Consider the following 27,925-nt stretch of genomic DNA (forward strand, 5'->3'; position numbering starts at 1 on the left):
AAAATTGTGATGATTTGATTTCCCTTGCACATCATAATGAACTTAGTTTGCTTTTGGGTTATGAAGAAATGAAACGTATAACTAAGCATATTCCAGAATATAACCTTGAGAAATTCCTCGATATTGATCTAGAAGAAATTTTTATGTATTGTGCAGTGAATTGCATTGAAAATCCTGATATTGCCAATCACATAAAGAAAAGAAAAACAAATAGAGGATGAAGAGAATACTAATGAAAGGGAAGAGGCCTCCCAATATTCTCCTATTATTTCTTATGATGAATCAGGTAATGAGGAGGAGCCTTCGAATCAACCAATCTCATAAATAAGGAGCTCCAAAAAGAGGATTGAACCCACACGTAATGTGAAGAAGAAAAAGAAAAGATGGAGAAGCAAAGGTAAAAATGTATCCCTCCCAAATGATGTTGCTCCTATTGATCATTGTGATGATGATAATTGCTATACTATCGGTGCTATCCATACTATTAATGATGAGAGTGATTATGCTTATGATATGAAAAGGCCCAAGCTTGGGGATGCTATGTTTGATGAGAATGACATGTTTGAGAATATATTTACTGCAATTAATGTTTGTCCCAAGCATGGGATGCTATGATTAATGAAGATGCTATTTCTAGCCTCCCAAGTTTTGATATGAAAATTTGTTATGATGATAGCATGCCTCCTACTTATGATGATTATATTGATGAAAGTGTGTTTGGAAGAGTGACAACTTTAGGAAGTAATGATCCCACTATTTCGGAGGGTGTTGAATCTTATTGTGATAATTATGAAAGTGGATTTGGAGAGGTCATGACTTTATTTAGTAATGATTCCACTATCTTGGAAGAGGTTTCAATTGATTATGATGAGAACAAAGTTGCTACTTATGATGATTATTGTGATGATACTTATGCTATAAAAAGTAGAGATGATTATATTTATAAAGCTTGTCATGATTATGATTACCCTTTTTCTGAACATTTCTCCTTTAATGTGGAAACAATTTATATTATTCAAGTTTCTTATGATGCTCCCACTATTCCGAATGAGAAGAATTTTGCCTATGTGGAGAGTAGTAAATTTTCTATGCTTGTAGATCATGAAAAGAATGCCTTATGTGATGGTTATATTGTTGAATTCATTCATGATGCTACTAAAAATTATTATGAGGGAGGAACATATGCTTGTAGGAATTGCAATAGTCTCAAGTGTCCTCTCTATGTGCTTAAAGTTCTAAAGTTATGCTTGTTTCGCCTTCCTATGCTAGTTGATTATGGTTCCCACAAGTTGTTTTCTCACAAAATCCCTATGCATAGGAAGTGGGTTAGACTTAAATGTGCTAGTCATATTCTTCATGATGCTCTCTTTATGTTACAATTCTTATCTTTTATGTGAGCATCATTGAAATCATCATGCCTAGCTAGGGGCGTTAAACGATAGCGCTTGTTGGGAGGCAACCCAATTTTATTTTTGTTCTTTGCTTTTTGCTCCTGTTTAGTAATAAATAATTCATATAGCCTATGTTTAGATGTGGTTTTATGTTTTAATTAGTGTTTGTGCCTAGTAGAACCTTTGGGAAGACTTGGGTGAAGTCTTTGCGATCTTGCTGTAAAAAACAGAAACTTTAGCACTCACGAGATTAGCTGTCATTTTTTACTGGATAGTGCGATTAGGTTTATTATTTTTTAATATGATTAATAGACAAATTCCTCAGGTCCACCAATTTATTTGAGAATTTTATGAGTTCCAGAAGTATACGTTTGATCCAGATTTCTACAGACTGTTCTGTTTTTGACAGATTCTGTTTTCTATGTGTTGTTTGCTTATTTTGATGAATCTATGAGTAGTATCGGAGGGTATGAACCATAGATATTACACCAATATGAATTTGGAATGAGTTCACAACAGTACATAAGTGGTGATTTATTTTCTTATACTAACGGAGCTTACGAGTTTTCTGTTAAGTTTTGTGTTGTGAAGTTTTCAAGTTTTGGGTAAAGATTCAATGGACTATTGAATAAGGAGTGGAAAGAGCCTAAGCTTGGGATAACCAAGGCACCCCAAGTTAATATTCAAGGAAAACCAAGAGCCTAAGCTTGGGGATGCCCCGGATGGCATCCCCTCTTTCGTATTCGTTCATCGGTAACTTTACTTGGAGCTATATTTTTATTCGCCACATGATATGTGTTTTTCTTGGAGCATCATTTTATTTTATTTTGTTTTGCTTGCTGTTTGAATAAAATACCAAGATATGAAATTATTAAATGTTAGAGAGTCTTCACCTAGTTGCATAATTATTCGACTACTCATTGATCTTCACTTATATCTTTTGGAATAGTTTGTCATTTGCTCTAGTGCTTCACTTATATCTTTTTAGAGCACGGCGGTGGTTTTATTTTGAAGAAATTATTGAACTCTCATGCTTCACTTATATCATTTTGAGAGTCTTTAGAACAGCATGGTAATTTTCTTTGGTTATGAATTTAGTCCTAATATGATGGGCATCCAAGATGGGTATAATAAAAACTTTCATATAAGTGCATTGAATAGTATGAGAAGTTTGATACTTGATGATTGTTTTGAGATATGAAGATGGTGATATTAGAGTCATGCTAGTTGAGTAGTTATAAATTTGAGAGATACTTGTGTTAAATTTTGTGATTCCGTAGCATGCACATATGGTGAACCATTATGTGATGAAGTCGGAGCATGATTTATTTATTTATTGTCTTCCTTATGAGTGGCGGTCGGGGATGAGCGATGGTCTTTTCCTACCAATCTAGCGCTAGGAGCATGCGCGTAGTACTTTGTTTCGATAAATAATAAATTTTTGCAATAAGTATGTGAGTTCTTTATGACTAATGTTGAGTCCATGGATTATACACACTCTCACCCTTCCACCATTTCTAGCCTCTCTAGTACCGCGCAACTTTCGCCGGTACCTTAAACCCACCATATACCTTCCTCAAAACATCCACCATACCTACCTATTATGGCATTTCCATATCCATTCCGAGATATATTGCCATGCAACTTACCACCGTTCCGTTTGTTATGACACGCTTCATCATTGTCATATTGCTTTGCATGATTATGTAGTTGACATCGTATTTGTGGTAAAGCCACCGTTCATAATTATTTCATACATGTCACTCATGAGTCATTGCACATATCGGTACACTGCTGGAGGCATTCATATAGAGTCATATTTTGTTCTAAGTATCGAGTTGTAATTCTTGAGTTGTAAGTAAATAAAAGTGTGATGGTCATCATTATTAGAGCATTGTCCCATGTGAGGAAAGGATGATGGAGACTATGATTCCCCCACAAGTCGGGATGAGACTCCGGACGGAAAAAAGAGGCCATAAAAAAAAGAAGGCCCAAAAAACAAAAAAAATGAGAGAAAAAGAGAGAAGGGACAATGCTACTATCCTTTTACCACACTTGTGTTTCAAAGTAGCACCATGATCTTCATGATAGAGAGAACTTGGCTTATATATTCCAATGATGGGCTTCCTCAAAATTCCCTAGGTCTTCATGAGCAAGCGAGTTGGATGCACACCCACTTAGTTTCTTTTATTGAGCTTTCATACACTTATAGCTCTAGTGCATCAGTTGCATGGCAATCCCTACTCACTCACATTGATATCTATTGATGGGCATCTCCATAGCCCGTCGATACGCCTAGTTGATGTGAGACTATCTTCTCCTGTTTGTCTTTTCCACAACCACCATTCTATTCCACCTATAGTGCTATACCCATGGCTCACGCTCATGTATTGTGTGAAGATTGAAAAAGTTTGAGAACATAAAAAGTGTCATGGAATTGTCACGGCAGATGTCCTAGTGTGAGGACTTAGTCGTGAGGCCAACGCATCTTTGTAGTAGCTTGAGAGGGGTTGAGCGGAATCGAGAGACGCAACACAAGACAAGGATTTAGGCAGCTTCGGCCCCGGGAAATATCATCCGGTAATAGCCCTACATGTTGTTTGTGGCTAGATCTTATTATGCTCATGAGAGAGTCGCCGCATAAGCCGGCTCCCCCTTTGTGTCTAGCCCTAGAGATTATTTCTTGTTGCCCTATCCCTCTTTGGGGAGCGCTGCCCCTCCTTATATATGTTGAAGGGGCGGGTTACATGACTAGTCCTGGTAGGATTAGGATTGGACTATTACAAGTGGAGTCCTAGTCTTGCTTCCTTGGTAGGAGAATATTACTTATGCCATTCCTCGTAAACCGGCCCACCATAACATGAGCCGGCCTTCTGGGCCTTGGGCCTAGTCTTCTATCTGACCCGCCATTAGGGCCATCCGTGAGTCGCCAGGCTCGTGAGTCGCCACTCCGGCGGGTTATCAATGAAAACGCCAAGCCCGACCGGGTCATACTTCCAGTCGGTTCATACCGTGGTGTATATCCCCGACATTAGCCCCCAGTTTAATTTGAATTTATCCATGTTAAACTAATCCTATAAAATAAACAGAAGAACACACTTGATAGGTTGTGCTCCGGGTTAAATTTTTTCCTGAACCGGCACCTGATCATCTTTAAGTCCTTGTCATTTCCTCCCGGATGCATACTCAAGATCATATAGCAAATCTCTTTTAACAGATATGTCCAAACCTTGCCAATGCAAAAATCCAGGCACTTCTTCTAAAAAATCTGGGTCAATAGGCCAGCTTCATAACCAATTTGCTGACACTGGCTCTTGTAGAGAAATATTATAAGGAATAATCCGTTTGAGTCGGCCTTCAATGCTCTGACTTGACAAAAATATTGGTTTTGAAATATTCAACTGATATTCAACCGGCTTAAAGATGTAGATCCTGCCGATTTATGATTGCCAAAATTGCCGAGTTATAAATAAATGATGCCGGGTCATGATTGTTGCAGACACCGGGTTAATCTGGTCTACTCCAAACTGAGAATTTGAAGTTTTTTTCTTATATGCATATCACCTGTAGACCCCAAGTGCCGGGTTGTCATGCTTGCAGCAACCTGGGACTTGTAATTGCCTTATGCTCATGAAAACTTCAACCAGTGTAGCCCCCAAGGGCCGGATCATTATGCAACAATGAACAGGGACTTTGTAGATATAACCATGTAAACTTGAACAACAACGTGTAGCCCCCAAGGGCCGGCTTAGTAAGATAATACTGAGCCAGGACTTTGTATATAATTTATTGATAATAACATCATATAATATGATCTCCACCATGGGGCTTGAACCCACGTCCACAAGGTTAAGAGCTTTGTAATCTACCAACTGAATAGTGGATCTTTCAATATAATGGGCTGAAGCTTGTGTACCTTGAATTGTTGACAGGAGCAATTGGTAGCCCCCAAGGGCCGGCTCATTATGATGTGATGAGTCGGATCCTCAAGAAGGCTAGTAAAAATGACTTTGCATTAGCTCCCAAGTGTCATGGTGCATGCTTGCAGCGACATGAGACTTGCATATTTGATATAACCTCAACTTGAATAATGTAGCCCCTAAGTGTCGGGTGGTAAGCCTGCAGCGACTCGGGACTATTCCTTCAATTGTAGAATAAATCATATCCATTGATAATATAATAGCCATTGCGCTAAAGCAACTTTGAAAACCTCATCTGCTGATAAGTAAACCCGGAGTTTAAATACCCGGCGGCTCTTGGCCGATGAAGATTTAATACACCTCCATTGTAAACCAGAATTTTTATAACCCGGCAGCTTATAGCCTTTGAGAAAATCAAGAATAGATAACCCTTTTGAGACACCAATTTCAATCTTTGACGACGGGCTAGAACTTAATCATTTATGTAAGTAATAGCTCTGTAAATCCTGCATAGAGTTTAAACAGCATATGCCCTGGCGACTTAACGTCAAAAGCCAGGGCGGGTAACCACCCAAATGTAGTCTTATCCTGCACACAAGTAGATCACAAGATCCCTTGGCGGTTTACCGTAGGGCGGGTCATAATATCCCACATATAACCATTGTGATATTGAATTTGTACTGCCGGTTTACATGACCTGTGCAGTAAGGGTGATAACCCAATCCTTAGAAGCCAATACTTCCAAATATATGATGATTGTCACATGCTGGCGACTTATCGTCCAAAGCCAAGCTGGGTTTAAACGAAACCACACTTATACTTAGATCTGAACAAAAAGTCTCAAGACAAAACCAAAGATTGTTTGCAAAAACTTAAACCAAATAAAAATCGAGGTTTCTGATTCGAATACGATCAGTAAACCGTTCCAAAAGGGTTAAGCTAGGATTCAAATACGATCATGTAGCCCCCAGTGGCTTTGGCGTTGCACCGATCAAGAGGGCACCGACAGCTATGTTCTCTTTCATTCGAATACGACCTATGTTTGAACAGGAAGCCCCCAGATGACCTTGAGAGGTTTTTAACGACCCTGATTCGAACACGATCCAAGTCGGACTCAAAAGGGGTTAAGCTATGATTCGAATACGATCAAGAAGCCCCTAGTGAGTTTGGTAGTGTGCCGATCAAGAGGGTACCAATAGCTATGTTCTCTTTGGTTCGAATACGACTTATGTTTGAACAGGAAGCCCCCAAGTGACCATATAAATTTTAGCATCGCGTCGATCAAGAGGGTACAGACAGCTATGCTCGATGAGCAGGAAGCCCCCAAGTGACCATAATAAGGTAAGCCATAAGGTAGGATACCCATGTTTGAACCGCGCATCATGGCAGCAAGTTCTCTTAGGAAACCTTTAATTTTTCTGAGAACTCGAATCTTGCGAGAGATTAATTCTTTTTGAACCGGAACTTTAAACCGGATTTGAAAGCTTCAAAACTTTGTGGGAGACAGATTGTCCTTGAGCCGGATGTTTGAACCGGATTTGAGAGCTTAAAAGTTTTGTAAGAGACAAATTTACCTTGAGCTGGATGTTTGAACCGGATTTGAGAGCTTCAAAGCTTTGCGGGAGAGAGATGTCTCTTGAACCAGATTTTAAACTGGAATCTTTACTTTGAACCAACAATTTTCCGATGGCCTTTAAATTTCATCAATATGGCGGTGTCCTCCGGAACCGGGTTATCATTTCCTCCGATGACCCGGAGTTCTTGAATCTGCTTTAAACTGGCAATTATTTACTGAGTCATGTCATCGTAGCCCTCGAGTCTCAAGGCGACTCAAGGAGTTGTCTTGAGATTCTCCATATTTGACTGTGATATAAACCGGTATGAGTCAGTCAACAACTCAGTGATATAACTTGTCCTGCATTTTGAGAACTTGCAAGCCAGAGTAATTGCTCTTTTAAAAAAAAGTAATATATACAAAATATACTAGATGGATTTCACCTAATACGTTAAAGCCAGAAATTATCCACCATGAGGTTGATGATCACCATGGTGAACCTGAAACCAATCTCGGGCAAGTTGGCCACGGGAGCAGATGTTTGAGCCGGCCGCGGCGTTCTAAGCCGGTGCGGACGGGTGAATCAATTGCAGCAGCAGCAAGCCGCGCGGTCAGCGAGTTAATCCCAGGCGTGGTTTTAGTGAGTTGATGTAGATCGAGCTACACGGGCGGCTGCTTGCGTACACCTCTTCAGTAACAAGTGGGCGCGGACGCCGGTGCATGATGATGCTAATGCACACTCCATAAACACAACATGGCACCACCCTTATAATGAATCATTGTCCTGCGCAAAAATATTACCAGCCAGAGTAACTGTTCTCAAAGAAACTAAATATGTTCTCTTTAAAATAGACTGGACGGGTATCATCTGATATATTCGGACGACAGATGACCTGTGCGCAAGCTAAAATTTAGTCGGGGTCAAACAACAGTATGCATGTAGTAGTTTACTCCTTCACCGTACGAGCATCCCATGTCAGCGTCGCCCGTTTGCTGCTGATTTCTTTTTTCCCATAGCGGTAATTGATCCATTAAACCTTTTTGCAGCCTGGCATTATGCAACAGGTCACTCGAGGCTGCACAATCACATGACCCTGGCATTGAGCGACTGCGACAAATTCGTCAGGGCCCAGGTCGCCTTGGGAGTTGGTCTTGAGCCCCCTCCCTCCTGCCCTTGCAAAAGGAGTTTTACGAACAACCTATAGTATTCTCTTCTCCGATTGCTTGATAAAAAAGGTGAAACGACTCAAAGACGATCGTACGATCGAAACTGGCAAATGCGAGGCGGCGATTGGTGGAGGCAATAGTTCAAAATGCGATCGCAACAGAACGGAGCTGGGCCGCTCAGAAAGGACCCTCCGGGTCATTATTAACCCCATTTTTTTAAGAGACCTGAGGCCTATCTCTTTATCCACCGGGTCAAACTCTTCCTTATTTTCTTTATTCCTGTCGACTCGCTCCATCATTTGCATATCGGAGCCTTACATCGATGTTCTAACAATATGTCTAGGTTGCAGGCAGTGATTGAAGATCAAAAAAATCTGACGTGTAGTCTTTCAAGTCACCTGTTTCTTTTGTCCCGCCTACAACCAAGTACTCCCTCCGTTTCTTTTTACTCTGCATATAAGATTTGGTCAAAGTCAAACTACACAAAGTTTGACCAAATTTATATAAAAAATATGAACATCTACAATACTAAAACTGTATAGTATGAAAATATGTTTCATGGTGCATCTGGTAATATTGATTTTATATTGTGAATGTTTATATTTTTTAATATAAAATTAGTCAAACTCTACAAAGCTTGACTTTGACCAAACTTTATATGCGGACTAAAAAGAAACGGAGGGAGTAATTCTGTAGGACCGTGAAACCTTTCACATCAACAGTGGCAGGAGCAACTTGTTTCTGTCCCTGCTGCTGTCTTTGTCTTCACATGCATGTGTAGCAGAATGAAAAAACAGAAAACGCAGACCACGGCCTCGGGACTAATTCTGGTGCCGATCAGGCATAGCTTTAACAGTGCTGGCACTCCGCTGACTCCCTTTTATTTTAATGTGTTGATTCGCAGGCTTCGGTCAGATTTCCTGCTGTGTGAGAAACAAAACGTAGTAGTAATAATATTACTTGGCCTTGGTTAGTGAGGCAAAAGTACACAGAGGCAGGGCCACCCAGCGAAGGCAGCTCAACGACGGCGCGAGGCGCGGTGAAGGGCAACGGGCGGTTTTGTGGAACCGGCGGACACGAGGCTAGGCATCCGAGGCGGCTTGTGGCGTAGCCATGACCGCAACAACGTCGACCCGTTGATACGGTTGATGAGGCGCCGGCTCTGCTGCGGTACTTGAGGCGCAGGGGTCACTAGCACCAGCAGCAGCCCAGCAGCCAAGTCAGAGGGGCATCGGTGACTTGAGGTGGACGGCGGCTTGGCGCTGCTGTGTTTGAGGCAGCGGCGACCTACAGTGGAGGCGAAGCAAGCCCGCGGCAGCTCAGACAAGCGCGAAGCGGCGGCTCAACATGCCAACGACTTAAAGCGGTGGGTCACGCATAGACGGCTCATGGCCGGGACAGCTCAGTGGCGGACAGTGGCGCCCGAGCGGCGGTTCCGAGTAGAGGTAGTGGCGGCCTCAGCGCGAGACGGGCGCCGCAGTGATACTGTAGCGGTGGCGGCGGCTCACGCTGGTGAGCATAGCAGCGACAAAGGCATCCGCTCGGTGGCTGCGATGACAGGTCAGAGTTTGAGAAAGGCCGAGGCAAAGGCGGGTTGGAGAGATGCCAATAAGCGGGTGGCTCAGGATGCCAAGGTAGAAGTGAGGCCACCGGGGCGGCTTACAGGATGGAGGCGCGCCTTAGCAGTCGCTCTGAGGCAGAGTTGCAGACGGTCATATACGGCCAGCTCAGCGCGCGGCCGCAACCGCAACAGCAGATACGAGGTGAGTCGCATGGCCCTGGTGACTTAAGGAAGCGCTGGTTTGAAGCGGCTTCAGCCCCGGTGGCTCGGGTCGCGGCCGCGAATGAGAAGTCCCCCAGCAAGGCAGAGCAACGCCGGTCGTTCATGGCAGAAACAGCGCTCGAGGCCCCTGCAGAAGGTGGAATCCGGCGGCTCAAGCGCGAGGCCAGGGCGGCTTGGCACGAGCGACCCGGTCGAGAGGCGAGGCGCGACGCTGACTCGGATGAGAGGCGAGGGGCGACGGTCACTGATAACCCACAAGTATAGGGGCTCGCAACAGCTTTCGAGGGTAGAGTATTCAACCCAAATTTATTGATTCGACACAAGGTGTCATTGAATTGTCACGGCAGATGTCCTTTTGCAAGGACTTAGTCATGGAGCCATCGCAACTAGGAAGCTTAAAGGGGTTAATCGGGACAAGGACACGCGAGGTTTATACTAGTTCAGCCCCTTACGGTGAAGGAAGGCTTACATCTAGTTGGGTTGGAATTGCTTGAGGTTTCGATGACCAGGGAGTGAGATACGCTATGCCTGGCTCTTGATCAGTTGTCCTCTCTCCCTAAGCCGCTGGCGGGTCATCCCCTTATATACACGGGTCGCCCGGCGGCCTACAGAGTCCCGGCCGGCTCATAAACAGTGTCCGGCTCGGCGACTAGTTACTTCTACCTTACAGTACAAGTTATACCATCATGGCGGTTTATCTCTACGGGCCTCAGAGTCGCCTGTGGGCCTTTAAGACTTTTAGTGAACCGCCATCTTCATGCCTTGGTCTTGGGCTTCTGATGAACCTCTATTTGCGTAACCCGGCCCCTCCTGGATGGCTTACACAAATAGTCATATCCCCAACATTAGGCCCCAAATTGTCCGAGTTTGTAAAGTCTGGCCATCTGCCCAAGAAGGATGTCATGTCTTATCGTGCTCCTGACCCGTCTGAGGAGAAACCTCAAGCCAAGGAAGGGGAGGTGATCATTTTTACCGATCAAATGAGCCGGGGATTTGCTCCTCCCGGATCAAAATTCTTTAGAGACATTTTTCACTTCTTTGACTTAAGACCTCAAGACATCAGGCCCAATTTCGTGTCAAATATCTGCAACTTCCAAGTTTTCTGTGAGGTCTACCTTAGAGAAGAACCCAGCCTACTTTAGTTCAGAGAATTGTTCTATTTGAACCGGCAGAATGAGCGGGCCAACGGCCCCAGTCTGGAGCTTGGTGGCATATCGATTCAAAGGCGGAGAGACTGCCTGTTCCCTTATGCTGAATTGCCGAGTCATCCAAAGGACTGGAACCAGACATGGTTCTACTGCCAAGATACTTCTCCAGCTGGTGAAAACCCGCTGCCCGGCTTCCGTGCATTGCGCCTTGAATCTACTCACCCACTGCCGAATAAGTTGACTGCTATTGAACGTCTGCCACTCACCCCCCAAGATCAAGAAGATTAAAGCTCTTTTAGGGAACGGCTTAGATGGCATTGACCTGGTCCGAGTCTGGATTGCTTGGAGAATAATTCCGTTAAGCCGCCGCCCCGGCTTAATGTGTGATTATTCAGACGAGAAAGATGACCCTCAGCTTCATAGTCCTGACGACTCACCAGATGACGTAGTGGAAGCTACAACTCAGTCTTTGTTGAAAGAGGGCACAGTGAATAGTAACGCTTTCGGCTTACTACCTTTTTGCAAGAAGAACCCTGCCCCTGCAGTAAGTTTGCAACCGTCGGGTTATTTTTTATCATGTTATACCGTATTCTTACGCATAACCCGTTATAACCTTTTACAGGCAAATGATAACTTTTGGAAAATCCAATATGATTATGAGGCGGCCAAGCAAGTCAGGGCGGCCAAGAGAGCCGAAAGGAAAACTGCCAAGCCCACCACTTCAAGGAAAAGGAAGCCAAGCGCTTCTGAGCTGTTTCAGCTTGATGATTCTGATGATAATGAGGAAGAGGTAACTTTTTAATTTCCCTTTCTCCTTTATCACTACCCTACTGATATTAACCTTCTTTCAGGAAGACACGGGCAACAGCCAACCCATCGAGGAAGAGGTAACTATAATCTCCTCCGACTCCGAGCTTCGGCCGCGTCAGAAAATTCGAAGAGTAACCCGGAAAGTAAGATTTTCACACCCTTTGGCTTACCAAGATCCTGACTTTCTTTTGAAGCAACAGCAATTTGAAAACCGGAGGCAGACCCGGACCAGCAAGGATGCAGAGCTATCTTCTGGCCTGCCTGACACAACCCGGAAGCGTCGGACTGAGGTTATCTCCAACTTATACCCCTTTTTACCTTTGGCGGGTCTAATCCATCAACCTCTCAATTCATCTGACTCCAATTACTAGGATACCTCTCCTTCATCCGGCGAGTCCATGCAATCAAACATGCCGGCTTTTAAGACTGCCCCTGGGTAATATCAATTTATTCACCTTATGCTTTTCTTTCTTCATGTTTCTTTACTCATTTCTCTGCTTTGCCCACAGCGTGCAGGTTAAGCCCAGGAAGAAAACCAAGAAGGATAAACCGGCCCAAACCCCTGTGGTGACTGAACCGAAATAGGGTATAGCTGCTCCCGACTCTTCCACACATCAACCGCCGCCTGAGCCGGCTCAAGATATTCTTGATGGTTCTATTAACCCGGAGGCACATAGCCCAGTCAAAACAGCTGACCCAGAAGTGGAATTTCTCAGGGCTCAATTCATTGAGCCGGCCAGGCCCACCGTCCTTGCCAAATGCTCGGCTAAAGAGGAGTTGCTAGAACGCCGTAAGGCCAAGATGGATATCACCGACTATACTCATTTAAGTATTGGAGAGATCGTCTCGGGCTATATCAACCAGGTGCAAAGCAGCCGTGACCTGGAAATTGACATGGTGAAGCAAATACAGCAAAAATCTGAGGTATGACTTATGCTTCCTTACTTTCAATCATACTTACTGTACCAGCCCCCAAGTCTATTGCTTATGAATAAATATGCTGTAGACTTAGACAAATTGTTAGAGCTGCTTGCCCGGCTTAAAGAAAAAATATTTAAACCATATGTAACACAATACCTTTAACTTGCGATACACATTAGCCCCCAAGTGCCAAGTATCTCTGCTTGCAAAGTATTTGGGACTTAATATCCAGGACCGGCTTAATAATTTAGAAAGCTTCGGTATACATTAGCCCCCAAGTGTCAAGTATCTTTGCTTGCAAAGTGATTGGGACTTAATATTATTTACCGTAATCTTGACTACTATCCGGTGCAATGCAGGACATCATAAGTCAATTTGAATCGGAGATTGCTGACTTGAAGAACCGCCTGGCAGCCCAGGAGATTGAAATTCAAAAGGCCAACTCCAAATTTGAATTCAGCGTCTCTGAACAAGAGAAGCTGAAGAAAAATTTTGAGTCGGAGAAGAAAATTTGGACTAACGAAAAGGCCGGACTGGTGACCCAGGCCGAGACAGCAGAGGCATCGCTGGCAAACGCAACAGCCGAACTGACCGGCTTACAACGCCAGATATCTCGGATGGTCTCAGCGATCTTTGGTAAGTTATCTTAAGCAAGCATTAAATATTGTAAATATTCCTTCACTTGTTACCTGAGGTTTACCTTATACTTACCAATACAGGCCCCAGGAGCACAAACCTCAAGCAGAATATGCTGATCAAATTGAAGGCGGTGTATACTCTAGTAGAACAACTGTACATCGGGTCACAACGTGCCTTGGCCGTTGTAGCCTTATCAAATGATGTGCCCCACCTCTTGCAAGATGTGTTACAACGGCTTGCTGTACTTCCTCAACGGATTCAAGAGTTGAGACGGGCCCAAGCAATAGCCGGAGCAATAGCCGCTTTGAGTCGGGCCAAAGCCTGGTTACCAGAGCTAGACCCGGCCGACATCGCTCTTGGGTATCCAAGTTTAAAGGAGGATGGCACTCCATTTGATGAAAAGGATTTCACCACCTGCGTGAGGGATATACGCCCTGTGGCCACTCAAATTGGAAACGACACTGACCTCACCAAGTGTCATCCGGGTTATGACAAGGAGAATCGGAGAATCCCCATGCCGCATTATGACGATGTCAGCTTGATCCCTCCAATCCGTAAGCACACCTTTGCCCCTGAAGTCGACCCAACCGGTTTAATAGATGATGAAGCTGAGTTTGAGGCCTTGAGTGGCATTGACTGGGCCAGATCATCCTTCCAGGACAAAGCAGCTGGCGGAGAGGCGGAGAAGGATAACCCGGAGGCTTCAAGTCAACCCCAAGAGTAGATTGCCAGGCGCCACCTGCTTATGTCGTTGTAGAAAAACAATGCCGCATCATTCAGACTCGGGGAGTCTTGTAACAGAGTAGAAAATACTTTGAGTTTTGCTATGCCTTTGCGCATGCTTATGGCCCTTAATACTTGCATAAGCCGCCGTCACTATGCACTTTGTAGTTTATATGAATCTGTTATGTCCTTTGCAGAAATGTCTTGCATTGCCCTGTGATGCTTACGGCTGCTTTTCCGGCTTATATAAGCCAACCCCTGAGGGTAAGTTTAACTCCTGAAAATTGGCACATAAAAGTTCACCTGGTACTTAACAACCTGATGTAACCAATATTAATCCTGGAGGATTGCAATGTATTCCATTGTATTTTCAAGAGGGTCGCAAGATATCCAATGTTGATACTTGTAAAATATGATGAACAAAATTCAAGGGTTTCTGATTCGAATACGATCAGTGAACCGTTCCAAAGGGGTTGAGCTAAGATTCGGATACAATCTGTTAGCCCCCAATGGCTGTGGCGATGCCGATCAAGTGGGTATCGACAGCTATGTTCTCTTTGGTTCGAATACGACCTATGTTTGAACAGGAAGCCCCCAAGTGACCATAAGAGTTGTTTAATGACGCTGATTCAAATACGATCCACGTCAGACCCAAAGAGGTTAAGCTATGATTCAAATATGATCAAGAAGCTCCCAAGTGGGTTTGGCAGTATGCCGATCAAGTGGGTATCGACAGCTATGTTCTCTTTAGTTCGAATACAACCTATGTTTGAACAGGAAGCCCCCAAGTGACCATAAGAGTTGTTTAATGATGCTGATTCGAATACGATCCATGTCAGACCCAAAGGGGTTAAGCTATGATTCAAATATGATCAAGAAGCCCCCAAGTGGGTTTGGCAGTATGCCGATCAAGTGGGTATCGACAGCTATGTTCTCCTTGGTTCGAATACGACCTATGTTTGAACAGGAAGCCCCCAAGTGATGACGGCTAGATTCAGATATGATCATAAGCCGGACCAAAGGAAAGCCGGATTCAGATATGATTCGCTTCTCCTTGGTTATCTCCACCACCTCACAAAGAAAACACATAAACCTTTTTTGGGAGTGGAAAAAAGGATAGAGGTCCTGCTTTATTGCTTTATGTAATATACATAGTATAAGTATATACACATTAGAGCCGATGGCTCAAGTATAATAAGGACGAATATGAGCGATATTCCACGGCCGACGGGTCTCCTCCTCCGACTTACGTGAGTCTTTGTGCTCCCGAATGTCGAGAAGGTAGTATGATCCGTTGTTCAGATTCTTGCTGACCACAAAGGGTCCTTCCCAAGGAGGGGATAGCTTGTGCATGTCAGATTGATCCTGGATGAGTCGGAGCACTAAGTCGCCTTCCTGAAAGGTTCTGGACCTAACCCGGCGGCTGTGGTAGCGGCGCAGGTCTTGCTGGTAAATTGCCGAGCGGGCTATTGCCAAGTCTCGCTCTTCATCCAACAGGTCAAGTGCATCTTGCCGAGCTTTTTCATTGTCTTCCTCAACATAAGCCGCCACACGGGGTGAGTCATGACGGATGTCACTTGGCAGGACCGCCTCTGCTCCATACACCATAAAGAAAGGCGTGTAACTCGTAGATCTGTTAAGTGTAGTATTGATGCTCCAAAGTACAGAAGGTAACTCCTTCACCCAACAACCCGGCGTCCGCTGCAAGGGGACCAAGAGCCGGGGCTTGATACCCCTCAAGATTTCTTGATTAGCTCGTTTTGCTTGACCATTGGATTGAGGGTGAGCCACAGCTGAAACGTCAAGCCGGATATGCTCTCGTTGACCGAACTCTTCCATAGCTCCTTTGGATAGGTTAGTGCCATTATCAGTTATAATGCTGTGTGGAAAACCAAAGTGAAAAATCACCTTTTTCATAAACTGGACCGCCGTGGATGCATCACACTTACTGACTGGCTCCGCCTCCACCCACTTTGTGAACTTGTCAACCACCACCAAGAGGAGCGTCTTTTTATCCTTAGACCTTTTGAAAGGCCCGACCATATCAAGCCCCCAGACTGCAAATGGCCAAGTAATTGGAATCATCCTCAATTCTTGAGCCGGCACATGGGCTCATCGTGAGAATTTCTGACATCCGTCACATTTACTGACCAGGTCTTCTACATGAGCATGAGCCGTCAGCCAATAAAACCCATGACGGAAAGCTTTGGCCACAAGAGATTTTGAGCCGGCGTGATGACCACAATCGCCTTCATGAATCTCGCGAAGGATCTCCTGACCCTCTGTAGGTGACACGCAATGTTGAAATGCTCCAGTGACGCTGCAGTGATGTAACTCGCCATTGACAATTGTCATGGACTTGGACCGCCGAGCGATTTGTCTTGCCAAGGTCTCATCTTCAGGCAACTCTCCCCGGGTCATGTAAGCCAAATAAGGCACTGTCCAATCCGGGATAACGTGGAGAGCCGCCACCAGCTGTGCCTCCAGGTCTGGTATTGCCAGATCTTCCTCTGTAGGTAACTTAACAGAAGGATTATGCAAAACATCAAGAAAGGTGTTAGGCGGCACCAGCTTACGCTGAGACCCCAGCCGGTTTAAGGCATCAGCCGCCTCATTCTTCCTTCGATCAATGTGTTCCACCACATAACCCTTGAAATGTCCAGCCACAACATCGACTTCACGACGGTAAGCCGCCATAAGGGGATCTTTAGAGTCCCACTTGCCTGACACCTGTTGAGCCACAAGGTCTGAGTCTCCCAAGCATCTTACCTGGCTCAAGTTCATCTCTTTGGCCATCCGGAGACCATGGAGTAGGGCCTCGTACTCAGCTGCATTGTTAGTACAAGGAAACATAAGCCGGAGCACATAACAAAATTTGTCACCTCGAGGGGAAGTTAACACGACTCCAGCCCCCGAGCCTTCCAACTGTCTGGACCCATCAAAGTGAATAGTCCAATAAGTGTTATCGGGCTTCTCCTTAGGTGCCTGTAGCTCTGTTTGGTCATTGATGAAATCCACCAAAGCTTGAGACTTAATGGCAGTGCGTGGTACGTACTTCAGACCATGAGGCCCGAGCTCGATGGCCCATGGTGGGCGCCAACTGTCGTTAAATTGTCACGGCAGATGTCCTTTTGCAAGGACTTAGTCGTGGAGCCATCGCAACTAGGAATCTTAAAGGGGTTAATCGGGACAAGGACATGCGAGGTTTATACTAGTTCAGCCCCTTACGGTGAAGGAAGGCCTACTTCTAGTTGGGTTGGAATTGCTTGAGGTTTTGATGACCAGGGAGCGAGATACGCTATGCCTGGCTCTCGATCAGTTGTCCTCTCTGTTCTGAATAATGTCTCCCAAGGGGGCAGAACTTACTACAGTGATAGGGTGACCTTGGAAGTATTGCTTCAGCTTCCGGCTTGCCATGAACACCCCGTAAACAAGTTTCTGCCAATGAGGATATCTTTGTTTTGACTCGATGAGTACCTCACTGACATAATAAACCGGCCGTTGAACCGGATGTTCTTTACCAGCCTCATTGCGCTCTATCACAATTGCCACACTGATGGCTTGTGAATTAGCAGCCACATATAACAACAAAGGCTCTTTGTCAATGGGAGCTACAAGAACTGGCGGCTTATATAACTGCCTCTTCAAATCCTCAAAAGCAGCATTAGCAGCATTACTACAGACAAAGATGTCTGCCTTCTTCATCAGTTGGTACAGCGGTAGGGCCTTCTCACTTAACCGGCTTATGAACCGGCTTAAAGCGGCAACACGACCCGCCAATCGCTGAACATCATTGATACATGCCGGTTTAGCCAAAGAAGTGATTGCCTTAATCTTCTCCGGATTAGCCTCGATGCCCCTATTTGAGACCAAGAATCCCAAAAGCTTGCCTGCAGGCACACCAAATACACACTTCTCCGGGTTAAGCATCATTTTGTAAACCCGGAGATTGTCAAAGGTTTCTCTGAGATCAGATATCAAGGTTTCCGCCTCTCTGGATTTCACCACTATGTCATCCACATAAGCATGAACATTGCGCCCAATCTGATTGTGGAGACAATTCTGTACACACCGTTGATAAGTCGCCTGTGCACTCTTGATCCCAAAAGGCATAGACACATAGCAGAAGGCTCCAAACGGAGTGATGAAAGTCGTCTTCTCCTGGCCCTTAACTGCCATCTTGATCAGATGATAACCAGAGTAAGCATCCAAAAAGCTCAAACGCGCACAACCCGCCGTAGCATCATTGATTTGATCAATACGGGGGAGAGCGAAAGGATCAGCCGGACAAGCCTTATTTAAGTCCGTATAATCCACACACATCCGCCAGGTGCCCTTTTTATTGAGCACGAGCACCGGGTTAGCCAACCACTCCGGGTGAAAAACTTCGACAATGAACCCAGCCGCCAAGAGCCGGGCGACCTCTTCTCCTATAGCTTTTCATCGTTCCTCATTGAATCACCGCAGAAACTGCCTGACCGGCTTATACTTCAGATCAATATTAAGAGTGTGCTCAGCGAGTCCTCTCGGTACACCCGGCATGTCAGAAGGCTTCCATGCAAAGATGTCCCGGTTCTCACGGATGAACTCGATGAGCGCGCTTTCCTATTTAGGATCCAAGTTGGCACTGATGTTGAATTGCTTAGACGAATCGCCCGGAGTAAAATCGACAAGCTTAGTCTCTGCAGCCGATTTAAACTTCATGGCCGGGTCATGCTCCGTAGTCGGCTTCTTGAGGGAGGTCATATCCGCAGGGTCAATGTTATCTTGATAAAATTTGAGCTCCTCTGCTGCACAGACAGACTCGGCATAATCCGCATCGCCTTCTTCACACTCCAGGGCCACCTTTCGGCTTCCATGCGCAGTGATGGTACCCTTGTAACCCGGCATCTTGAGCTGTAAATAAACATAACACGGCCGCGCCATGAACTTGGCATAAGCTGGCCGCCCGAACAAAGCGTGATATGGACTCTTGATTTTGACCACTTCAAAAGTTAACCTTTCCACCCTAGAATCATGCTCGTCTCCAAAAGCCACCTCTAGTTCAATCTTACCCACAGGATACGCCGACTTACCAGGCACCACTCCATGGAAGACGGTGTTGGAAGTCTTTAAATTCTTGTCAGTTAAGCCCATGCGCCGAAAGGTCTCGTAATAGAGGATGTTGATGTTGCTCCCTCCATCCATGAGCACCTTAGTAAATTATAACCACCAACCTACGGTGCCACCACCAGGGCCAGTTGACCCGGATTATCAACCCGGGGAGGGTGATCCTCCCTGCTCCAGACAATAGGCTGTTGCGACCACCTCAAGTAACGAGGGACTATCAGCTCAACAGAATTCACAGCCCTCTTATGAACTTTCTGATCACGTTTACACAAACTTGTGGTGAACACGTGATACTGCCCACTGTTTAGCTATTTTGGATGACTCTGATAACCCGACTACTGCTGCTGACCTCCTTGACCAGACTGCTGTTGATTATAACCACCCTGGCTTCGCTGAAAACCGGATCCTGAACCGCCGCCTGGGCCATGAAAGCCGCCAGCTCCTGAGCCGCCGCCTAGGCCTTGATTGCCATCAAACGTATTAGAATTCTGGAAAGCCTTCATGATTGCGCAATCCTTCCATAAATGAGTCGTTGGTCGTTCCCGAGTGCCGTGTTTCGGGCAGGGCTCATTGAGTAGTTGCTCAAGAGACGGACCTGACCCACCAAACCGAGGGGGTGACTTTCCTTTGCGCTTATGATTGTTACCCTGTGCATTGGCCACAAATTCCGGGTTACCGTCCGCCTTACGCTTATTGCCTCCTTGACTCGCCGGGTTATGCTGCTGACCCTTTCCATTACCATTCTTCTTTCCCTTCCCTGTCTTTTCCTCATCAGACGCGGGATCCTTGGTACTATCAGAATCGGCATACTTGACTAAAGCCGCCATCAGCGTCCCCATATCGTTGCAATCACGCTTAATGCGCCCCAGTTTCTGTCTCAGAGGCTCAAAGCGGCAATTCTTCTCCAGCATGAGAACTGCTGAGCCGACATCCATCTTGTCAGACGAATGTATTATGTCTTTGACCCGGCGCACCCAATGAGTCGTAGATTCACCTTCCCCCTGCTTACAATTTGTCAGGTCCACAATTGACATAGACTGCTTGCAAGTGTCCTTGAAGTTCTGGATGAAACGGGCCTTTAGCTCCGCCCATGACCTAATGGAATTGGGTGGCAAACCCTTTAACCAAGAACGGGCCGTTCCGTCCAACATCATGGTGAAGTATTTAGCCATCGCTTCATCACTAACCTCCAGCAGCTCCATGGCCATCTCGTAACTTTCAATCCACGCCCCATGCTGTAAATCGGCCGTATAATTCGGCACCTTTCGAGGTCCCTTGAAATCCTTGGGCAGACGTACATTACGTAGAGCCGGTACCAGACAAGGAACTCCTCGGGTTCTAGTAGCAACACCTGCCTCAACGGAAGTCGTCGGGTAAGCCGATGAGTCCTGTTGGGCTGCTAGCTGAGCCGCTAGCTGAGTCGGCCGCTCGTCCTCCTGACGTGTCCGATCCTGAACCGGGTTATACCCGCCGAGCTAGTTCCGGCTCTAAGCGCTACTTGACAAGGCCTCTCTCTCCATGTGTCTACTATAACCCGGGCTCCGGTTTTGATGAGGCGGAGCTAACTAGGGCGGAGGAGTTGAGTAAATCCTATCCCGGCTGTAGGAGTAGGTCTCTTGCTGAGCCAGGGCTGTTTGGACAAGTTCCCTGATCCTCCGGGTTTCCACCGCTGTCGGATCATCACCATCTACTGGGAGAGCCGCCAAACGTGTTGATGCTGCGATTAAGTTCTCCATGGGGTTGGAGAAGTGACCCTGTGGATTGGTACGTAATGGGGCGGTGCCATATTGCCGTGAAGAGGCGTCGTCACCTGAGGCTGGACTGGGCCTCCCACTCCGGATGTCATAAACTGATTTGCACCTGGCGGGTTACTTGGGCCGGCCCCGGGTGTAGCAAAGAGATTCCGAGGATCATAAATCTGAGGTAAACGGGACTGAGTTTTCTGATGTCTCCTCCTCATTACTTCATTAGATGCGTTCAAGCTCAACGTGAGCTGAAAGGCCTCTGCCTGAAGTTGCTGCGCCCGTACGTCCAAAGCCGCCCGCTCTGTGGCTAATCTAGTATCTTCAGCTGCTAAGGTTTCCTTGGCCCGGGCGATCTCATCACGAACCTGTGCCACCTCTGCCTCATGCTCAGATTGGTTCGCAGGGACGACTGTAGCAGTTAACAAGGCCGTAAGTTTATCCATGCGATCCATCAGCACCTGAGCCGGTGAGCGCACAAGGCCTCCTGCCCCGGCTGCTCCTAACCCGAACGTTATCGCCGCTGAGGCCGTAGAATTTTGGCCGGGTTGAGTACCAGCCATGAAGACTCCTGCCCAGTTTGGAGACTCTGAGGGGTCCGGAATAGTGCTGCCATCGGAACATCCCCCAAGCACACCATCTTGAACTTGATACAGCGAATCTGTTGAGCCGGCGGACGAATCACCGTCAAAGAGGATGGCCGGCTCACCATCACCTTCAGATCCTTCAGAAAGTTCACCTCTGTGGATGCAACCCACAAAGGCACGCTTCACGATGGGTTGAGCTCGGGCGGGTTTTGCACGCTGAGCCGTCTCGACGAGGTCGGTGCAGCTGTCCGGCTCAGGGCCCGACTCACCAATCCGGCCGATGAAGACGTGGATTCCGCCAAAGGGGACCCGGTACCCATACTCAATTGAGCCGGCATCGGGGCCCCAGCCTTCGTCGTCGATGTAGATCTTGCCGCGACAACTCTTGGTCATCCGGCCAACTACGTATCCCTTGAGCCCTTCGAAGCTGCCCTTCAAGAACTCAAATCCATCGTGCGCTGGCCCCATGGTGGGCGCCAACTGTCGTTGAATTGTCACGGCAGATGTCCTTTTGCAAGGACTCAGTCGTGGAGCCATCGTAACTAGGAAGCTTAAAGGGGTTAATTGGGACAAGGACACGCGAGGTTTATACTAGTTCAGCCCCTTACGGTGAAGGAAGGCCTACGTCTAGTTGGGTTGGAATTTCTTGAGGTTTCGATGACCAGGGAGCGAGATACGCTATGCCTGGCTCTCGATCAGTTGTCCTCTCTCCCTAAGCCGCTGGTGGGTCGTCCCTTTATATACACGGGTCGCCCTGCGGCCTACAGAGTCCCGGCCGGCTCATAAACAGTGTCCGGCTCAGCGACTAGTTACTTCTACCTTACAGTACAAGTTATACCATCATGGCGGTTTATCTTTACGGGCCTCAGAGTCGCCTGTGGGCCTTTAAGACTTTTAGTGAACCGCCATCTTCATGCCTTGGTCTTGGGCTTCTGATGAACCTCTATTTGCGTAACCCAGCCCCTCCTAGATGGCTTACACAAATAGTCATATCCCCAACACAAGGGGAGCCAAAGAATATTCTCAAGTATTAGCAGCTGAGTTGTCAATTCAACCACACCTGGAAAGTTAGTATCTGCAGCAATGTGTTTAGTAGCAAAGTAATATGATAGTGGTGGTAGCGGCAACAAAAGTAAAGACAGCAAAAGTAATGTTTTTGGTATTTGGTAGTAATTGTAACAGTAGCAGCGGGAAATTAAATAAGCGAGAACCAGTATATGGAAAACTCGTAGGCACCGGATCAGTGATGGATAATTATGCCGGATGCGGTTCATCATGTAACAGTCATAACATAGGGTGACACAGAAATAGCTCCAATTCATCAATGTAATGTAGGCATGTATTCCGTATATAGTCATACGTGCTTATGGACAAGAACTTGCATGACATCTTTTGTCCTACCCTCCCGTGGCAGCGGGGTCCTATTGGAAACTAAGGGATATTAAGGCCTCCTCTTAATAGAGAACCGGAACAAAGCATTAGCACATAGTGAATACATGAACTCCTCAAACTATGGTCATCACCGGGAGTGGTCCCGATTATTGTCACTTCGGGGTTGCCGGATCATAACACATAGTAGGTGACTATAGACTTGCAAGATAGGATCAAGAACTCACATATATTCATGAAAACATAATAGGTTTAGATCTAAAATCATGGCACTCGGGCCCTAGTGACAAGCATTAAGCTTAGCAAATTCATAGCAACATCAATCTTAGAACATAATGGATACTAGGGATCAAACCCTAACAAAACTAACTCGATTACATGATAAATCTCGTCCAACCCATCACTGTCCAGCAAGCCTACGATGGAATTACTCACGCACGGCGGTGAGAATCATGAAATTGGCGATGGAGGATGGTTGATGATGACGACGGCGACGAATCCCCCTCTCCGGAGCCCCGAACGGACTCCAGATCAGCCTTCCCGAGAGGTTTTAGGGCTTCGGGGCGGCTCCGTATCGTAAAACGCGATGATTTCTTCTCCCTGGTTTTTCTCTCTCCGAAAGCAAATATATAGAGTTGGAGTTGGCGTCGGAGGGCATCCAGGGGGCCCACGAGGTAGGGGGCGCGCCCTAGGGAGGGGCGCCCCCCACCCTCGTGAGAAGGGTATGGGCCCCCTGGTCTTCATCTTTGGCAAGGATTTTTTATTATTTATTGTAAGGTATTCCATGGAGTTTCAGGTCATTCCGAGAATATTTGTTTTCTGCGCATAAAACAATATCATGGCAATTCTGCTGAAAGCAGCGTCAGTCCGGGTTAGTTCCATTCAAATCATACAAGTTAGAGTCCAAAACAAGGGCAAAAGTGTTTGGAAAAGTAGATACGACGGAGACGTATCAACTCCCCCAAGCTTAAACCATTGCTTGTCCACAAGCAATTCAGTTAACAAACTGAAAGAAAGAAAGAAAAACTTTTACAAACTCTGTTTGCTCTTGTTGTTGTAACTATGTCAAGCCAGCATTCAACTTTTCAGCATAGATCATAACTAACCACATTTGCAATAATTCTCAGGTCTCATAATTACTCATATCAATAGCATAATCAACTAGCAAGTCATAATAATAAATCTCGGATGACAACACTTTCTAAAAACAATCATAATATGATATAACAAGATGGTATCTCGCTAGCCCTTTCTGAGACCGCAAAACATAAATGCAGAGCACCTTTAAAGATCAAGGACTGACTAGACATTGTAATTCATGGTAAAAGAGATCCAATCATAGTCACACCCAATATAAATTAATAGTGATGAATGCAAATGACAGCTGTGCTCTCCAGCTAGTGCTTTTTAATAAGAGGGTGATGACTCAACATAAAAGTAAATGGATAGGCCCTTTGCAGAGGGAAGCAGGGATTTGTATAGGTGCCAGAGCTCAGTTTTGAAATAGAGATAAATTGTATTTTGAGCGGTGTACTTTCATTGTCAATGTAGCAACTAAGAGATGGCGATATCTTCCATGCTAAACACATTATAGGCGGTTCCCAAACAGAATGGTAAAGTTTATACTCCCCCTCCACCAACAAGCATCATGGCTTGCTCGAAACAACGAGTGCCTCCAACATACATCAGGTCCCAGGGGGAGCTTTGTTTGCAATTAATTTTGATTTAGTTTGCATAAAGCATGGGACTGGGCATCCCGGTGACCAGCCATTTTCTCATGAGTGAGGAGCGGAGTCCACTCCTCTTGAGAATAACCTGCCTAACACGGAAGATAAGGACAACCTTGGTTGATACATGAGCTATTCGAGCATACAAAACAGAATGTTTATTTGAAGGTTTAGAGTTTGGTACATACAAATTTACTTGGAACATAGGTAGATACCGCATATAGGAAGGTATAGTGGACTCATCTGGAATAACTTTGGGGTTTTAAGGGATTGGATGCACAAACAGTATTCCCGCTTAGTACAAGTGAAGGCTAGCAAAAGACTGGGAAGCGACCAACTAGAGAGCAACAACAGCCATGTACATGCATTCAAATTAATAAACATTGAGTGCAAGCATGAGTAGGATATAATCCACCATGAACATAAATATCGTGGAGGCTATGTTGATTTGTTTCAACTACATGCGTGAACATGTTGTTGGGGAACGTAGCAGAAATTCAAAATTTTCTACGCATCACCAAGATCAATCTATGGAGTAATCTAGCAACGAGGGGAATGAGAGTGCATCTACATACCCTTGTAGATCGCTAAGCGGAAGCGTTCATGTGAACGGGGTTGATGGAGTCGTACTCGTCATGATCCAAATCACCGATGATCCTAGTGCCGAACGGACGGCACCTCCGTGTTCAACACACGTACAGCCCGGTGACGTCTCCTACGCCTTGATCCAGCAAGGGGAGAAGGAGAGGTTGGGGAAGACTCCATCCAGCAGCAGCACGACGACGTGGTGGTGGTGGAGGAGCGCGGGACTCCAGCAGGGCTTCGCCAAGCAATACGAGAGACGAGGAGGGAGGAGGGTAGGGCTGCGCCAACAGGGGAGGAACTTCATGTGTTGGGCTGCCCCTTTGCCTCCACTATATATAGGGGGAGAGGGAGGGCTGCGCCCCCACCTAGGGTTTCCTCCCTAGGGGTGGAGGCAGCCCTAGATCCCATCTAGGGTGGCGGCCACAAGGGGGAGAGGGGGAGGCGCACCTGAGATGGGCCTTAGGGCCCATCTGCCCTAGGGTTTGCCCCCCTCCCCTCTTGGAGGCGCCTTGGGCCTTGGTGGGAGGCGCCCCAGCCCACCTAGGGGCTGGTCCCTTCCCACTATTGGCCCATGTAGGCCTCCGGGGCTGGTGGCCCCACCTGGTGGACCCCCGGACCCCTCCGGTGGTCCCGGTACACTACCGGTGATGCCCGGAACACTTCCGATGGCCAAAACCATACTTCCTATATATCAATCTTTACCTCCGGACCATTCCGGAACTCCTCGTGACGTCCGAGATCTCATCCGGGACTCCGAACAACATTTGGTAACTGCGTACATACTTTCCCTATAACTCTAGCGTCATCGAACCTTAAGTGTGTAGACCCTACGGGTTCGTGAGTCATGCAGACATGGCCGAGACAACTCTCCGGTCAATAACCAACAGCGGGATCTAGATACCCATGTTGGCTCCCACATGCTCCACGATGATCTCATCGGATGAACCACGATGTCAAGGACTTAATCAATCCCGTATACAATTCCCTTTGTCTAGCGGTACGATACTTGCCCGAGATTCGATCGTCGGTATCCCGATACCTTGTTCAATCTCGTTACTGGCAAGTCTCTTTACTTGTTCCGTAACACATCATCCCGTGATCAACTCCTTGGTCACATTGTGCACATTATGATGATGTCCTACCGAGTGGGCCCAGAGATACCTCTCCGTCTACACGGAGTGACAAATCCCAGTCTCGATTCGTGCCAACCCAACAGACACTTTTGGAGATACCTGTAGTGTACCTTTATAGCCACCCAGTTACGTTGTGATGTTTGGCACACCCAAAGCACTCCTACAGTATCCGGGAGTTGCACAATCTCATGGTCTAAGGAAATGATACTTGACATTAGAAAAGCTTTAGCAAACGAACTACACGATCTTTGTGCTAGGCTTAGGATTGGGTCTTGTCCATCACATCATTCTCCTAATGATGTGATCCTGTTATCAACGACATCCAATGTCCATGGTCAGGAAACCGTAACCATCTATTGATCAACGAGCTAGTCAACTAGAGGCTTACTAGGGACATGGTGTTGTCTATGTATCCACACATGTATCTAAGTTTCCTATCAATACAATTCTAGCATGGATAATAAACGATTATCATGAACAAGGAAATATAATAATAACCAATTTATTATTGCCTCTAGGGCATATTTCCAACACATGTGCCAAGTCAAGTCACTTAAATCATTCAAAGGAGGATACCACCCCATCATACCACATCATAACCATCTCAATAGCATGTGGGCACACAAGGTAAATCATTATAACTCATAGCTAATCAAGCATGGCACAAGCAACTACGACCTCTAATTGTCATTGCAAACATGTTTATTCATAATAAGCTGAATCAAGAACGAGGGACTCATCATATTTACAAAAACCAAAGAGGTCGAGTTCATACCAGCTTTTCTCATCTCAGTCAGTCCATCATATATCATCATAATTGCCTTTCACTTGTACGACCGAACGGTGTGAATAATAATAAGGGTGCACGTGCATTGGACTAAGCTGGAATCTGCGAGCATTCAATAAACAGGAGAAGACAAGGCAATATGGGCTCTTGGTTAAATCAACAATAATGCATATAAGAGCCACTTCAACAATTTAATTATGGTCTTCTCCTACTGACCCCCAAAGAAAAGAAAAGAAATAAAACTATTTACACGGGAAAGCTCCCAACAAGCAAAAGAAGAACGGGAAATATTTTTGGGTTTTCTTTTTAATTATTACTACTACAGCAGAAAAATAAACTACTACTAATTTTTTTGGTTTTTCTTAAGGTTTAGCAAACACACGAGAAGAAAGTAGGAAAAAGAAAATAAACTAGCATGGATATTATAGTGAAAAAGTATGAGCACCGACATCTAGCAATGAGTGTGTGTGAACATAAATGTAATGTCGGTGAGAAATACATACTCCCCCAAGCTTAGGCTTTTGGCCTAAGTTGGTCTATGGCCATGGCTGGCCTGGCTGATATCCATAATAATAGTTGTTGGGGTCGTACTGTGATGAGGAATAGTTGGGATCATACTGATGTGCAGCGGTTATCGCCTTCTGAGCTGCAGCATGGAGTCGGGCTGCCTCCGCTCTCCTCTCGTACTCTTCTGCCTCCTCTATGGTAATAACATATCTTCTTTTTGTCTGTGAATCAAAGAAGGAAGGAGCAGGGAGAGTAATACGGAAAACACGTCGTTTATCAAAAATTAAACGATATAAGAGAGG

Source organism: Triticum aestivum, chromosome 3A (genome assembly GCF_018294505.1).
Source record: "Triticum aestivum cultivar Chinese Spring chromosome 3A, IWGSC CS RefSeq v2.1, whole genome shotgun sequence".
NCBI lineage: Eukaryota > Viridiplantae > Streptophyta > Magnoliopsida > Poales > Poaceae > Triticum > Triticum aestivum.